At 44.6% G+C, this 14,915-nt stretch overlaps 2 non-coding genes across 2 annotated transcripts; both read left to right on the forward strand.

Moving 5' to 3' along the window:
* Positions 1-2,617: 2,617 nt before the first annotated feature.
* On the forward strand, positions 2,618-2,758 carry LOC114219221 (U4 spliceosomal RNA). The gene has a single exon (XR_003611342.1). It is a non-coding gene; the product is annotated as a U4 spliceosomal RNA (small nuclear RNA).
* Positions 2,759-3,385: 627 nt separating this feature from the next.
* On the forward strand, positions 3,386-3,526 carry LOC114219220 (U4 spliceosomal RNA). The gene has a single exon (XR_003611341.2). It is a non-coding gene; the product is annotated as a U4 spliceosomal RNA (small nuclear RNA).
* Positions 3,527-14,915: the final 11,389 nt, after the last annotated feature.

Genomic DNA, 14,915 nt, shown 5'->3' on the forward strand with positions numbered 1-14,915 from the left:
ATTGGTAAAGTCACCCAGTTTAGTAGTTGTGGGTAGGACATTAGGACACCCAGCAACAGCTCAGATAGGTCACCCTGCTGGGATAATCACCTGACATGATAGCTTTTTGTGCCTTAGTTAACCTGACCACACCAGCTGAGAGAAAGGACCAAAATGTAGACTGGAAATTTTTACTAAGTCAAAAAAACTGTAATCAAGAACATTTTCTGTACTTATGGGTATTTGACCAAAACCTATTGAAACGGCAAAACACTGACATTCCCCCAGCCAAATTTTATTATGAAAAATTTCCAACCTGTATTGTTTTTTCAGTTTGCCAAGTGGAATGAGCATCATTAATTGAGAGACTCCCTAATACAGGGCTATTGTGCTTTTAGGCCCCAAAGAATCTCATGTTCCAGGGAGAAGTTAGCTGACTTTTCAATTTTCTTAGTGCTGGAAAGTCATCCGTGGAGGATGAAGTCATCCAAGGCAGCTGGTGAAACACACAATTTCACCACACCAGGAATTAATGACTAAGTCTTTGATTGGACCAAAGTAATCTAAAATCAAGTTGCTAATCTTTTTTTCCACTAATTTTTCTTACCCTGTGGGAAAAAAATTAGCTACACATCAACATCCAACAGGACTTTTAAAGATGTCAGTTTTGCATCTAGATGATGACTTTGTTTACTGAATAACACTTTGAACATTTTTGAATTTTTTGAAATTTTGAAAAAATTTTTTTAAAGATTTTATTTTTAGGGGTGCCTGGGTGGCTCAGTTGGTTAAGTGGCCAACTCTTGATCTCAGCTCAGGTCTTGATCTCAGGGTTGTGGGTTCAAGCCCTGTGTTGGGCTCCATGCTGGGCGTGGAGCCTACTTAAAAAAGGAGGGTGCCTGGGTGGCTCAGTACTTAAGCGTCTGCCTTCAGCTCAGGTCATGATCCCAGAGTTCTGGGATCGAGTCCTGGGATTGAGTTCTACATCGGGCACCCTGCTCAGCGGGAAGCCTGCTTCTCCTCCCACTCCCCCTGCTTGTGTCCCCTCTCTCGCTGTCTCTCTGTCAAATAAATAAGTAAAATCTTTAAAAAAGGGGGCGCCTGGGTGGCTCAGTCATTAAGCGTCTGCCTTCGGCTCAGGTCATGATCCCAGGGTCCTGGGATCGAGCCCCACATTGGGCTCCCTGCTCAGCGGGAAGCCTGCTTCTCCCTCTCCCACTCCCCCTGCTTGTGTTCCCTCTCTCGCTGTGTCTCTCTCTCTCAAATAAATAAATAAAATCTGTAAAAAAATAAAATAAAATAAAACTTGCTTTAAAAAAAATCTGAATAAAAAAGTCTCGTGCTATATAGCGACTGAGCCAACCAGTCACCTCTCATGTTTGAAATTTTTATAATAAAATGTTGAGGAGGGCACCTGGGTGGCTCAGTTGGTTAAGCAACTGCCTTCGGCTCAGGTCATGATCCTGGAGTCCTGGAATCGAGTCCCACATCGGGCTCCCTGCTCAGCGGGGAGTCTGCTTCTCCCTCTGACCCTCTTCCCTCTCGTGCTCTCTATCTCTCATTCTCTCTCTCTCAAATAAATAAATAAATAAAATCTTTTAAAAAAATAAATAAAAAAATAAAATGTTGGGGAGTGCCTGGGTGGCTCAGTCAGTGAAACATCTGCCTTCGGCTGGGGTCATGATCTCAGGGTCCTGGGCATGGGAAGAGCATGCAACTTTTGATCTTGAGGTCATGAGTTCGAGCCCCACATTGGGTGTAGAGATTACTTAAATAAACTTAAAAAAAAAAAAAAAGCCAGGGGCACCTGAGTCACTCAGTTGGTTAAATCTCTGCCTTCGGCTCAGGTCATGATTCTGGGGTCCTGGGATCGAGCCCCATGTCGGGCTCCCTACTCAGCTGGGAGCCTGCTTCTCCCTCTCTCTCGCCCCCCCGACCCCCCTCTTGTGCTCTCTCGTGGGTGCTCTTTCTCTCAAATAAATAAACAAAATCTTTAAAAAAAAGAAGCCAGACACAAAAAATAAAATATTATATGATTCTGCTTATATGAGGTATTTAGAGCAGTCAAATTCGTAGAAACATAAAGTATAATAGAAGTTGCCAGGGGCTGGGAGTGGGAGGAATGGGGAGGGGAGTTAGTGTTTAATGGGTACAGAGTTTCAGTTTGGGATGATGAAAAAGTTTTGGAGAGGTAGAAGTGATGGTTGCAAAGAATAAATGTACTTAATGCTACTGAACTGTATAGTTAAAATGGTTAAAATGGTAAATTTTATGTTATATATAGTTTATCCCAATTAAAAAAAAACTATTTTGGAGATGATAGTTAAGCTGTGAATCAGTAGCCAAGTGAACAGCATGCTGACACAGCCCATTTTTCATGGCCCCAATTCACTCTACGAATGAAGCTATTAGCATGTTCCCTCCCATAATGCTTTGCTTCATTCTCCATCCAAATTTAGTTAAGGAAATCAAGAAACAAAATCTTTAGAAATAGCTTATGCATCTTCGAGAGATCTTAATACGGTTGTATAATTTTCAACCAAATAATAATTGATGGTTTTTCCATGAGACCCAAACTCGCTTTTCTGTAATAGGAACCTTGCCTATTGGGGATGATGAGTAGGGGGCGTTTCTCTTCAGCTTTGCGCAGTGGCAGTATCGTAGCCAATGAGGTTTATCCGAGGCGCGATTATTGCTAATTGAAAACTTTTCCCAATACCCCGCCGTGACGACTTGAAATATAGTCGGCATTGGCAATTTTTGACAGTCTCTACGGAGACTGATATATTTTGGTTAGAAAAAGCAGTGTCTGTTGTGGCCTCTTCTAGTTTGTAAGATTTGTTAGTAAGTGCTAGCGGGCTTTCAGAATCTTTATTGAAAAACTTGTTTCTTCGGGAAGATTGCTTTTTTTTTTTTTTTTTTTTTTTTTTTAATGTGTCGTTACGTTCGAAGTCTGGTTTAGGTGACGGGTGTTTTTTTCTCCTTGCCCTCGTGACTTTAAAGGTTGTACAAATGTACCTGTTTGTCGGTGATCTTTGCCCATTTGGTCCGTTGCGCCTCCGCCCGCAGCTACTCGTCTACGTTCGGTTGGTTCACTCTTGCTTTCCCGGCTTTCCCGCCGCTCAGGTTTTTTAGTCAAAATTCAAGTCTGCGCTGTCATCTCTGTGATGTCATGAGGATTTGCATAAAATTACCCAGCATGCACTGTGTATGTACTCTCGTTTCCAAAATCTGAATGTTCGGTCTGAGATGATCTAACAGCAAGAAGCCTCCGGTGCAGACGGACCTTAAATATAACGGCTGGTAGCAGAATACGTCATATGCACGAACTCGCTGGCAGTTGTTCGCCCTCACTGAAAAGGTAGTTGTCATTCGTGGGGGAGCAGGGTGCGTGCTCACGTCCTTCAGCTTTGCGCAGTGGCAGTATCGTAGCCAATGAGGTTTATCCGAGGCGCGATTATTGCTAATTGAAAACTTTTCCCAATACCCCGCCATGACGATTTGAAATATAGTCGGCATTGGCAATTTTTGACAGTCTCTACGGAGACTGAATCTTTGTGCTGAAGAGAAGTGTTATGTTTGAAACAGTTTATTAGAGAGGCGCTTTGGGATTTTTGGTGTGCAGATGAAGCTTTATAGTCTTAAGTGCGAGCTCGTTAAAGGGGTTCTTTTAAGGTGTGAGAAAAACTTAGTCTTCTGTTTTTGCATGCCCCATTGTGAAAATCACGGTTTTGCAAAAATGGGAGAAAATGTGCAAGGTTTTCTATCCAAATCGTTTTTAAAGCAACCGGGAGACAAACACAGTACACTTAGTTATTCGGGTCTCCTTCTGGAGTACCAGGCAGAGCTGTGCTTGAAACCAGGTTCCCTTACCTGTAGCACCGGCTGCCTCTAGTCTCGTCTTATGTTAGTCGGTCCATGAGTGTCCCCGGACAGAAGCCTTCGGAAGTCCTACCCTTGCGCATGGCAGATCCAGCTGGACATGCGTGGGCCACTACCCACCAAACACTTCTCTGGTTTGTAAACAAAAGGATGTGGTTATTCAGGGCGAAGGTGGTGAACAGGTATCTATTGCTTCAAGGTGGCCCTGGGGGAAACCAACCCGGCCCCTGCTTCAGGGAGCTCACAGTCTTGAGACAGACCGCAAACAAGTAAACAAACAGATAATTTCAAACAGATTATTTCAGTGCAATGAAGAAAATAAGCAGGGAGATGTGATGGAGCCATCCAGAAGACCAGCCAAGTTCCGACAGCAGCTATTGAGCGCTTACTGTGTACCAGACTACACAAAAAGTGCCTAATATGCTTCATTTAGTTCTCACAGAAACCATTCTCCCATTCCTTTTTTTTTTCAAACAGCTCTATTGAGTTATAATTGACATTCAGTAAACCACACATATTCAAAGCACACAATTTTAAAAGTTTTGAGACATGTACACCCATGACACCATTACTGCAATCCAGATAGTGAACACATTCATCACTCCCCCCAAATTTCTGGTGTTCCTTTGTAATCCATCCCCACCTCCCATCTTTTCCCACTCCCGTGTGTCAGTATAATTTGCATTTTCCAGAGTTCTACATAAATGGAATCATAGGGTATGTGATTTTTTGAGATTGACTTTTTCACCAAATATAAAGTCCTTGAGGTCCACACAGTTTGTTGCATGTATCAGTAGTTCATTCCTTTCTCTCGCTGAGTAGTATTCTTTTATGGAAGTACCAGAGTTTGTTCAACCATTCACCCATTGAAGGACATGTGGGTTGCTGTCACCAGTAAAGCTCCTAAGAAAATTCCTGTTATCCTTAGTTTTGGTGAGCAAGGGCCCCTGGCCTATCCAAGTTTTGGTGAGCAAGGGCCCCTGGCTGGCTCAGTCAGTAGAGTATGTGACTCTGGGTCTCGGGGTCGTGAGTTCAAGCCCCAAGTGGGCATAGAACTTCCAAAAGAAAAAGAAGAAAGAAAAATCAACTCCAAGGTCTGTCTGAGCATAAGTTTTTAATTCCCTGGGCCATCTAGGAAATTGCATGTTTAGTTTTGTAACAAATTACCAGATATTTTCCCAGAGTGGCTGCATCACTTTACTTTCCATGTGCAGTCTTTTAAAATCTAGACAAGCCTCCCAGCCTTTCCTCTTTCCTTCATGACATTGATTTTTTTGAAGAGCCCAAGACAGGCATCTTGTAGAAGTCCCACATTCTGACTTCATCTGATTGTGTCCCAAGGAGGTGTTGACAAACATATTCCTTTGTCACCCTATATTTCCTGTAACCAGGACTTCCCAGCTTGATTAGATTCAAGAGAAGTTCAAGGGCGGCTCTGTGAACTTTGTACTGTATCTTCCACTGTCAGTGATGCTGAATTTAAGCACCTGGTTAAGGCAGTAACTGCTTTGTCTCTAGTGTAAAAATAATCAGTAATCTGTGGAATGAACACTTGCCACAGGAACCATTTGAGACTAAAAGCTCTTTGCTTTCCATGACCACCCTCTTAAACTACCTCCTGATCAGTCATCCAATCTGGCTAAGTAAGATAAATTAATGTCACTCCTTCTTTGGAATCCCAAATAGGTTTCCTGGGACTGGGGGATGCCCTGCACTCAGGATCTGTGGTCCCAGGAAGTCAAGAGTCCCCTGAGAAGCCAATGTATCAGCACTGAGCAAACATGATGGAAAGATGTCAGTGAACATTGCTCAAAGGGGCATTCTGGGAAAAAAGGGGGGGGTGCCTGGATGGCTCAGTCAGATAAGTGTCTGCCCTCAGCTCAGGTCATAATGCCAGTGGCATCGGGCTCCCTGCTCAGCAGGAAGCCTGCTTCTCCCTCTTCCTCTGCCCGCCACTCCCCCTGCTTGGGCTCGCTCACTCTCTCCCTCTCTGTCAGATAAATAAATAAGATCTTAAAAAAAAAAAGTACATACATTAAATAAAAAAAATACTTTGAAAAAAAGAAAAAGGGGGGTATCCTGGAGACCCCACATTGATTAAGAACTTCAAGAGGAGCTAGGCGTATTACCCAGAGGCTGAAATGTCAATATAAATATCCTTGATGGTGTGGTCTGGAAATGAACCCCCAACCATTTCTTTCCTCCTTAGTTGGTTGCCAAGATGGCTAAACAGGGTATTGAACCAGGTCTGGAGGAAATAGAAGATGGTGCTCCCATGGCAAATTTTGTATTGATCAGAACGTCAGCTGACGCTCTGGCAAACACTGACCTATGTGATGTGGGGTGTGTGTGTGTGTGTGTGTGTGATTTTCTTAGAATTTCTAATAGCAAGTAAGTGAAGTAATGACTAATTTGTGGGCAAACACAAGACAAAAGCATGGGAAAACCACTGAAAAGATGAACAAATGACTTAAGGAAAACAAAATAATGTTTTTATTTTAAAAAAGGAAAAGTTAGGGGCACCTGGGTGGCTCAGTTGTTGAGCGTCTGCCTTTGGCTCAGGTCGTGATCCGAGAGTCCTGGGATCGAGCCCCACATCGGGCTCCCTGCTCCTTGGGGATCCTGCTTCTCCCTCTGCCTCTCTCTCTCTGTCTCTCATGAATAAATAAATAAAATCTTTAAAAAATAAATAAAAAGGAAAAGTTATAGAATATACATGTGATATTTTGCTCTCAGCTCTACTGGAATCTTCTTTTGGCTGGGTAATTTGAGCTGCAATGACTTTTTTTTTTAAATTGCAATAAAATTCACACAACGTAAAATTAGCTGTTTGAAAGTGAATCCATGTGGTTTTACCATATTGTTTTCTGTTTCACAACCTAATTTTTTCTGGTTACAAAATTACTGCATGTAATTTTGCATATAAAATCCAAGCATTGTATATATGAAAAGACAGTCTACATAAGCCTTCTTCCACTGCTAGAAGAGAAAGCCACAGGTAGGTGAGACTATTCTTCCAAATTGCTCTATTCCTATGTCTACATTATTATTATTTTTAAAGATTTTATTTATTTATTTGACAGAGAGAGACACAGCAAGAGAGGGAACACAAGCAGGAGGAGTGGGAGAGGGAGAAGCAGGCTTCCCTCCGAGCAGGGAGCCTGATGTGGGCTCAATCCCAGGACCCTGGGACCATGACCTGAGCCGAAGGCAAATGCCTCACAACTGAGCCACCCAGGTGCCCCTGTCAACATTATTATTAACAAACATTGGATTTTACTATACTTACAGTTCTATTTCCTTTTTCTTTCTGCTAAATACTATAATGGTGGCCTATTACCCATGTCAGTACATAGCTCCCCTCTTCCTGCATGGATATATCTCATGTCAGCTAACCAATCCCCTGTGGATGGACATTTCAGATATTTTCAGTTTTTCCTGATTATAAGCAATGCTCCGATGAACATCCTTGGATGTGAATCTTTGCCTATTCGTGGGGTATTTCTAGGGAAAATTTCTGTAGATCTGATTGCCTGCACAAAGGCCATGCTTATTTTGCATTTGAGAGGTGCCCCCAAGTCAGGTCCCCCAAGGCTCTTCCAGTGTATTTGCCCACAAAGCCACGTAGGGAGAGCAACTGGAGAATGTTTGATGTCCATGTTTGGACACGCTCTGCAGCTTTCTCAGGACTCTACCCGGTTAGGGAAGGGAAGAGGGAGGGGTGTGAATTCACAACCAGTTCCAACACTCCTTTGTTCTCCAGCTCCTTTACAGACAGAGAGCAAGAAGAGGCTGGGTTGGGTGAAGTAATCCTGACGGTCTCCCCCTCCACCATGTAGGGAAATATCTTTGGAAACATCGACTCCCCATGTAGCCAACAGTCACTCCACCCTCCCATCCTGTTGCCGCAGCCAACATGGACTCTTAGCTCCAGGGGACTATCTCAGCAAGGAAATGACCCACGAGCCCCCGAACAATCTTCTTAGTGTTCAAGTCACTTCAGGATGTCTGCAAGAATCCGCTGGGAGCTTTTAAAAATTCTGGTGCCCAGGCCGCATTCTAAACCAATTAAGTCAGAATTTCTGAGGGTTAGTTCTGGGCATATATATATATATATATATTTTTTTTTTTTTTTTAAGTTTCCCAAATGATTCTGATGTGCCACTAAGGATGAGACTCACTGCCATAGAGTTCTTGTAAGTATTAAATGATATAGGAAAAGTGCTTCTGATGGTGCCCCACCAAAGCATTTAACACAGAGTTAAATGCTTTGGTGGAGGTTATGGGACCAATTATCCAAGCCTGGGCAGTGGTCAGGGAAGCCTTCCTGGAGGAGGGGGTAGCTGAGCTGTGAAGTAAAAGAGAGCGGTAAACCAGGACAGAGAGGAGAGGATGAATTTTTGCAGTAGTAACAGCACCTACAGGGGTCTGGAGCCAGAGGAATTAAAAGTCATCCCCTGTGACTGGAGCTGAGAAGGGAGAAAGCAGTCACACTGGGTCTTCTAATGGGGTTAGAGGTCATGGAAAACCACTGGGTTTTATTCTGGTGTCCTGAAGGATTTCAGCAGGATGGTGGGAGACACAGACCGTGCTTTCCCTCCCAACTCAGAGGCAGCAAGGCCTTCCTAAGGCCGTGTGTCCAAGCCAGCTGGGGAGCTCCAACTTGCCAAGAAGTGGCAACACGACCCCCATGCTCCCATTCATGAGCCAGCCCGTGGACTCTCAAGTCAGACAGTCCTGGCTTTGAATCCTGACTTCAGCACTTTGTACCCGTGTGGCCTCCAGCTGGTACCTTTATTCATGAGCCTCAGTTTCCTGGCCTATAAAATAGGCATGAACCTCCCCCTGGGATATTCTCAAGGATTAAATGAGATAATGCAAAAGACTTAATATGGTGCATCCACACTTCAAACAATAAATGTTCCCAATAATAATTATTATTCTAGGGGCGCCTGGGTGGCTCAGTCGTTAAGCGTCTGCCTTCGGCTCAGGTCATGATCCCAGGGTCCTGGGATCGAGCCCCACATCAGGCTCCCTGCTCAGTGGGAAGCCTGCTTCTCCCTCTCCCACTCCCCCTGCTTGTGTTCCTGCTCTTGCTGTGTCTCTCTGTCAAATAAATAAATAAAATCTTCAAAAAATAAATAAAATAAAGTTCAAAAGATTCAAAGGGGTATTTAGTAAAATCGCCTTCCCACTCCTGACCCCAGTCACTTTGCTCCCATGCCCACCCCCACCCCCTGCCAGTTAACAGGAGTGTTTATGTATTCTTCCAGATCTCTCCAGCATATAGGAGCATCTCATAAACAAATATATTATTTTCCACTTTTCCCCACAAATGATACACATATTACACATACTGTTCAGTTTTGTTTTTTTTTTTTAGATCTTGGAGACTGTTTCATATTAGTACATAATGATCTTCCTGGAACTCTTCTGTGGCTACACAGTTTTCCATTGTAGGATATTTTGTAGTTTATTTAACTATTCCTCTGTCCATGGACATTTGGGTTGTTTCCAGTCTTTTGCTCTTTTTTTTTTAATGTTTTATTTATTTATTCATGAGAGTCAGAGAGAGAGAGAGAGAGAGAGAGGCAGAGGCAGAGGGAGACGCAGGCTCCCACCCAGCAGGGAGCCTGATGCGGGACTCGATCCCAGGACCCTGGGATCATGACCCGAGCCGAAGGCAGACGCTCAACCATCTGAGCCACCCAGGTGCCCCTCCAGTCTTTTGCTCTTAAAAACAGCACTGCAGGGGCGTCTGGCTGGCTCAGTCCATAGAGCATGTGACTCTTGATCTCGGGGTCATGTGCTTGAGCCCCAAGTGGGGTGTAGAGATTATTTAACAATAAAATCTTCAAAACAAAACAAAACTGTTGTCAGTCCTGGGAAACCCTGTGAATGGTCTGTGATGAAGGAGAGAGGCTGGGCCTGGGGTTCTCATCCTGATCACGCAACTAACCCCACAGCCCAGGCAACATATCTCTTTATGCCTCAGTGTCCCAGCCTTTCCTTCTTTCAAATAATATTTACCAAACACCTGTCATTCTAGACACTGGTGGAGAAGATAAGCCCAGCCCCTCTTCTCATAGTGCTGACATTTTAATGGGGGAGGGAGGGAAAAACAAATAATCAACAGGTAAACAAATAAATACAGAACATAATGTCAAAAGGTGAAAGTAAATAAAATACACCGGCATAAAGGGTTATAGGGTCTGATGAGGGGGTTGGGGGGGTTGTGGATAATATGCCCAGGATCTGCAGAGGTGACTCGTGAAATGAGATCCAGTGATAAGCAGGAACAGCAGTGCCAAGATCTGGGAAGAACATTCCAGGAAGAGGCTCGCGACTTCGAGGGCTCCAAAGTCAGAACGAGTTTGCTGCGTTCGAGGGACAGAATGGAGGCCAGTGTGGCTGGAGTGAAAAGAATCAGGGGAGACTGGAAGACAACGAGATCCTGGCTGCGTCCTTGGAGATCCTCTTGAGGATTCTGGATTTATTCTCAGTGCAACAGGAAACCACTGAACTGGTGAAGCTGGTGAAGGATAATGGGACAACGTACGTTTTTTAAACATTACTTTGTGACCCGGCCATTCCACTCCTAGGTATTTACCTAAGAGAGATGAAAACATATGTCCGCACAAAGACTTCTCTATGAATATTCATAGCAGCTTTATCCACAGTGGCCCAAACTGGGGCAACAGCCCAAATATCCATCAACAGAACAGTAGAGAACCAAAGTGTGCTACATCCATACACAGGAGTTCTACTCAGCAATAAAAAGGATCAAACTCTTGATGGGGTACCTGGGTGGCTCAGCTGGTTAAGCGTCTGCCTTGGGCTCAGGTCATGACCCCAGGGGCTCCCTGCTCAGCTGGGAATCTGCTTCTCCCTCTTCGTCTGCCTCTTCCTACCCCCTGACTCATTATCTCTCTCGCTCACTCTCTCTCAAATAAATAAAATCTTAAAAAAAAAAGAAGAAGAAAGAAAGAAAATGCAAAGTAATCTATAGTCACAGAAAGCAAATCGGTGGTTACCTGGGGCCAGCAGTCAGGGGAGAGGGGCTCAAAAACAAGGGTCGGGAAAGAACAATGGAATGTTCTGTATCTTGATTGAGGTGGGGGTTACATGGGTATATCCATCTGTCAAAGCCCATTGAACTTTTTTAAAAAAATATTTTATTTATTTATTTGAGAGAGAGAGAGAGAGAGCCCACACGAGCAGGGGAGGGGCAGAGGGAGAGAGAGAGAGAATCTCGCGCAGACTTCCTGCTGAACAGGGAGCCTGACACGGGATTCGATTCCAGGACCCTGACAACATGAACTGAGCCGAAGGCAGAAGTTTAACCAACTGAGCCACCCCGGTGCCCCTGGTACACTTGAAATAGGTATGTCTTATTAGTTATAAAGGAGGACAGAGAGGACTGGGGATGACTTCCCAGTGTGCCCCTGTCAACATGTGGGCCCATAGCTGACATCGGGACACTGAGGGTGGAGCAGCTTTGGAGGAAAATCCAGTCCCCTTCACCCACAGAAGGACCAGACAGTCTCTTGAGATCCTTTCTGCCCCTACAATTTTTGGTATAAAATGGTAAAATCCCTCCCTTCCCAGGCAGGTGTGGAGTGTCAGTCACCCAGAAGAATCCTCACCATTGCCACCTTATGGAGGAGACTGGTAACAGGAAGGTCGGGATTCCAGCTGAGGTCTCACATTCTGTTCTATTGTCCGGTTTTTCCTGGGTGCTTCTTTGCCCCAGCTCAACTCCTTCAACTACACAGTGCCCTTGAGCAGTGGCTGTGCATCAGGAAGTGTCACAGTTTTTTTTTTTTTCTTTTCTTTTAAAGATTTTATTTATGGGGCGCCTGGGTGGCTCAGTCGTTGGGCGTCTGCCTTCGGCTCAGGTCATGATCCCGGGGTCCTGGGATCGAGCCCCGCATCGGGCTCCCTGCTCAGCGGGAGGCCTGTTTCTCCCTCTCCCACTCCCCCTGCTTGTGTTCCCTCTCTCGCTGTGTCTCTCTCTGTCAAATAAATAAATAAAATCTTTATTTTTTTAAAAATAAATGATGATCCCAGGACCCCGGGATCATGACCTGAGCTGAAGGCAGACGCTTAACCAACTGAGCCATCCAGGCTCCCCTCCATTGTGAGTTTTGCTGTCACTGAGAACCCACTGGGCTGTAACTTACTATATATTTCTCTGTAAATGACCCGCTTTTTTATTTCATTTAGCCTCATCCTAAATTATAATATCGTATTTATTCAAAAACATCCACATGTCAGTGCACCTGCCCACTGCAAACCTGTGTTGTTCAAGAGTCAACTGTATTGGTTTTATGGGCTCATTAGGTATTTTTCTAACACACATGAATACATACCTATTAAAATAAGGAATCTCTGCATATGTACCATTTATACATTTCTCATTCCACTGGTGGTACTTGTACCACATCTGGGGGAGATTTCTTCATGGGCTCACCGTAAAGTATTGTGTGCAAGTCGGTGCTCATGAAATATCGGTTTTCCATTTATCTGGACACAGCTGGATGCGAGAGCTCTTTGTCAACACCCAGCGAAAGAACTGACAACAACAGTGAACTTAACCTCTGATATAAGGCTTCCACTCCAGGAACTGATCTTCAGGAAATAACTAAGAATGCACTGCAGGGGTCCCTGGGTGGCTCAGTCGTTTAAGCGTCTGCCTTCAGCTCGGGTCATGATCTCAGGGTCCTGGGATCAAGCCCCACATCGGGCCCCCTGCTCAGTGGGGAGACTGATTCTCCCTCTGCCTCTCCCCCTGCTCATGCTCTCTCTTGCTCTCACTCTCTCTCAAATAGATAAGTAAAATTAAAAAAAAAAAAGGATACACTCTAAGATTTTTTTTTTTTTTTGGATTATGGACACTTGATTTTAATCTTTTAGTTGATCTGTTTTTTTCTAAATTTCTTCCTACTGTGAACAACTACTGTAAAGAAGACTTCCAGGGGCGCCTGGGTGGCTCAGATGGTTAAGCGTCTGCCTTCAGCTCAGCTCATGGTCTTGGGGTCCTGGGATCGAGTCCCACATCAGGCTCTTGGCTCGGCGGGAGGCCTGCTTCCCCCTCTCCCTCTGCCTCTCCCCCTGCTCATGCGCTCTCTTTCTCTCTCTCTGTATCTCTGTGTCTCAAATGAATAAATAAAATCTTTAAAAAAAAAAGAAAACTTCCACATCTATATTGTAAGGTCTGGAATTTACTCTTCTAAATCTTTTTTCCCCCTTCATCCCTTCTTTCTTCCCAAAGTCAATCAGTGCACTGTTAAGACATGGTCTCTGCCTTCCTGAAATCTAGAGTCTAGCAGGAGGCAGAGCTGCAAACGAGTGCACAGGAACTGTTTAATTATAATTGTCAGGAGTGTCTTCCAGGGTGCTAAAAAAAGATCTTAATAACAGGGGCCCTGCAGGTCAGGGCATGGTTTTCTAAGGAAATGGCTTTTAGGTTGAAATCCCCAAAAATAATGATGCCAACTCACATTCAAAGCTGCACTGTCCCATAGGGTAGCCACTGGCCCCACGTGGCTGCTGAGCACTTGAAATCTGGCTAGTCAAACTGAGATGTGTTCTAAGTATAAAAATACACACTGGATTTCGCAGACTTCATATAGAAAAAAAAGTAAGAAATTTCTGATACTTTTCATACTGATTAAAAGTTGAAATGAGAGGGGCGCCTGGGTGGCTCAGTCGGTTCAGCTTCTGACCCTTGGTTTTGGCTCAGGTCATGATCTCAGGGTCCGGATCTCAGGGCTGTGAGATCCAGCCCCACGCAGGCTGCACACTGCGCTGGGTCTGCTTAAGACTCTCTCTCCCTCTGCCCCTCCCCCTGCGCAGTCTCGCTCTCTCTCTCAGAAGTAAGTAAATAAATAAATAAAATAAAGTTTGAAATGAGAACATTTAGGATATATTGGATTAGATCAAGTATACCAAGATTCATTTTACCTCTTGTTTTCTACCTGTTCATTTATTTATTTATTTATTAAAGATTTTATTTATTCATTTGAGACACAGAGATACAGAGAGAGAGGACACGTAGTGGGAGAGGCAGGGGTAGAGGCAGAGGGAGAGGGAGAAGCAGGCCTCCCACAGAGCAGGGAGCCCGACGCGGGGCTCGACCCCAGGACGTGACCCGAGCAGAAGGCAGATGCTTAATGACTGAGCCACCCAGGTGCCCTGTTCATTTGTTTTTTTAAAAAAGATTTTATTTATTTATTTGAGAGAGAGAGAGCACAAGCTGAGGGAAGAGCAGAGGGAGAAGGACAAGCAGACTCTGCGCTGAGTGTGGAGCCCTATGGGGGCCTTGATACCAGGACCCTGAGATCATGACCTGAGCGGAAATCAAGAGTCCGAGGCTTAACTGATTGAGCCACCCAGGCATCCCTCTACCTTTTTAACTGTGGCTATTAAAAAGTCTTAAATTACGTATGTGGCTTGTATTTTGTTTCTAGTGGGTAGGGCTGAGCCAGAGCGCTTATTGATAGCAAGGATAATTCCAAGTGCTAAATGTGTAGTATCTCATTTAATCCTACAATGACTCTCAGAGGCGGCTAGTATTCATCTTTCTGCAGAGGCGGAAATCTGACGTGCAGAGAGTAAATGGCCAAAGATTCACCACCAGCAAGGAGCATAGTGGGGGTTTGAACCTGGGTGGAGTCCCTCTGCCTAACCAATGGGCACTTAACCCCACACTACTGAGTGCAGGCGCCACTGCGCTGGGACATCCATAGCCATCAGGGCAGAAGGAACAACACAGAGATATTCCAGGAACTAGATGGGCTTATGTGCATTTGGCCATGGGGTGACCCCACCAGAGGATCTGCTTTCTCGGTGGCTGTTTCCTTACCCTGGGGACTCTGAATTCAGTTTTAGCAGGGCTGTCTGTCTGCCTTGTCAATGCAAGTTAATCTTTAGGAAGCATACTTAGTAACGGTCCACTAAGCACTCTCTAACCCAGCCCTATCCACTAGAAACAAAATGCAAGCCATGTATGTAATTTACAATTTTCTAGTAACCATATTTAAGAAAAGGTA

Source organism: Eumetopias jubatus, unplaced genomic scaffold (genome assembly GCF_037043125.1).
Source record: "Eumetopias jubatus isolate StellerSeaLion01/CBP00866 unplaced genomic scaffold, mEumJub1_p1.0 scaffold_16, whole genome shotgun sequence".
Lineage (NCBI taxonomy): Eukaryota > Metazoa > Chordata > Mammalia > Carnivora > Otariidae > Eumetopias > Eumetopias jubatus.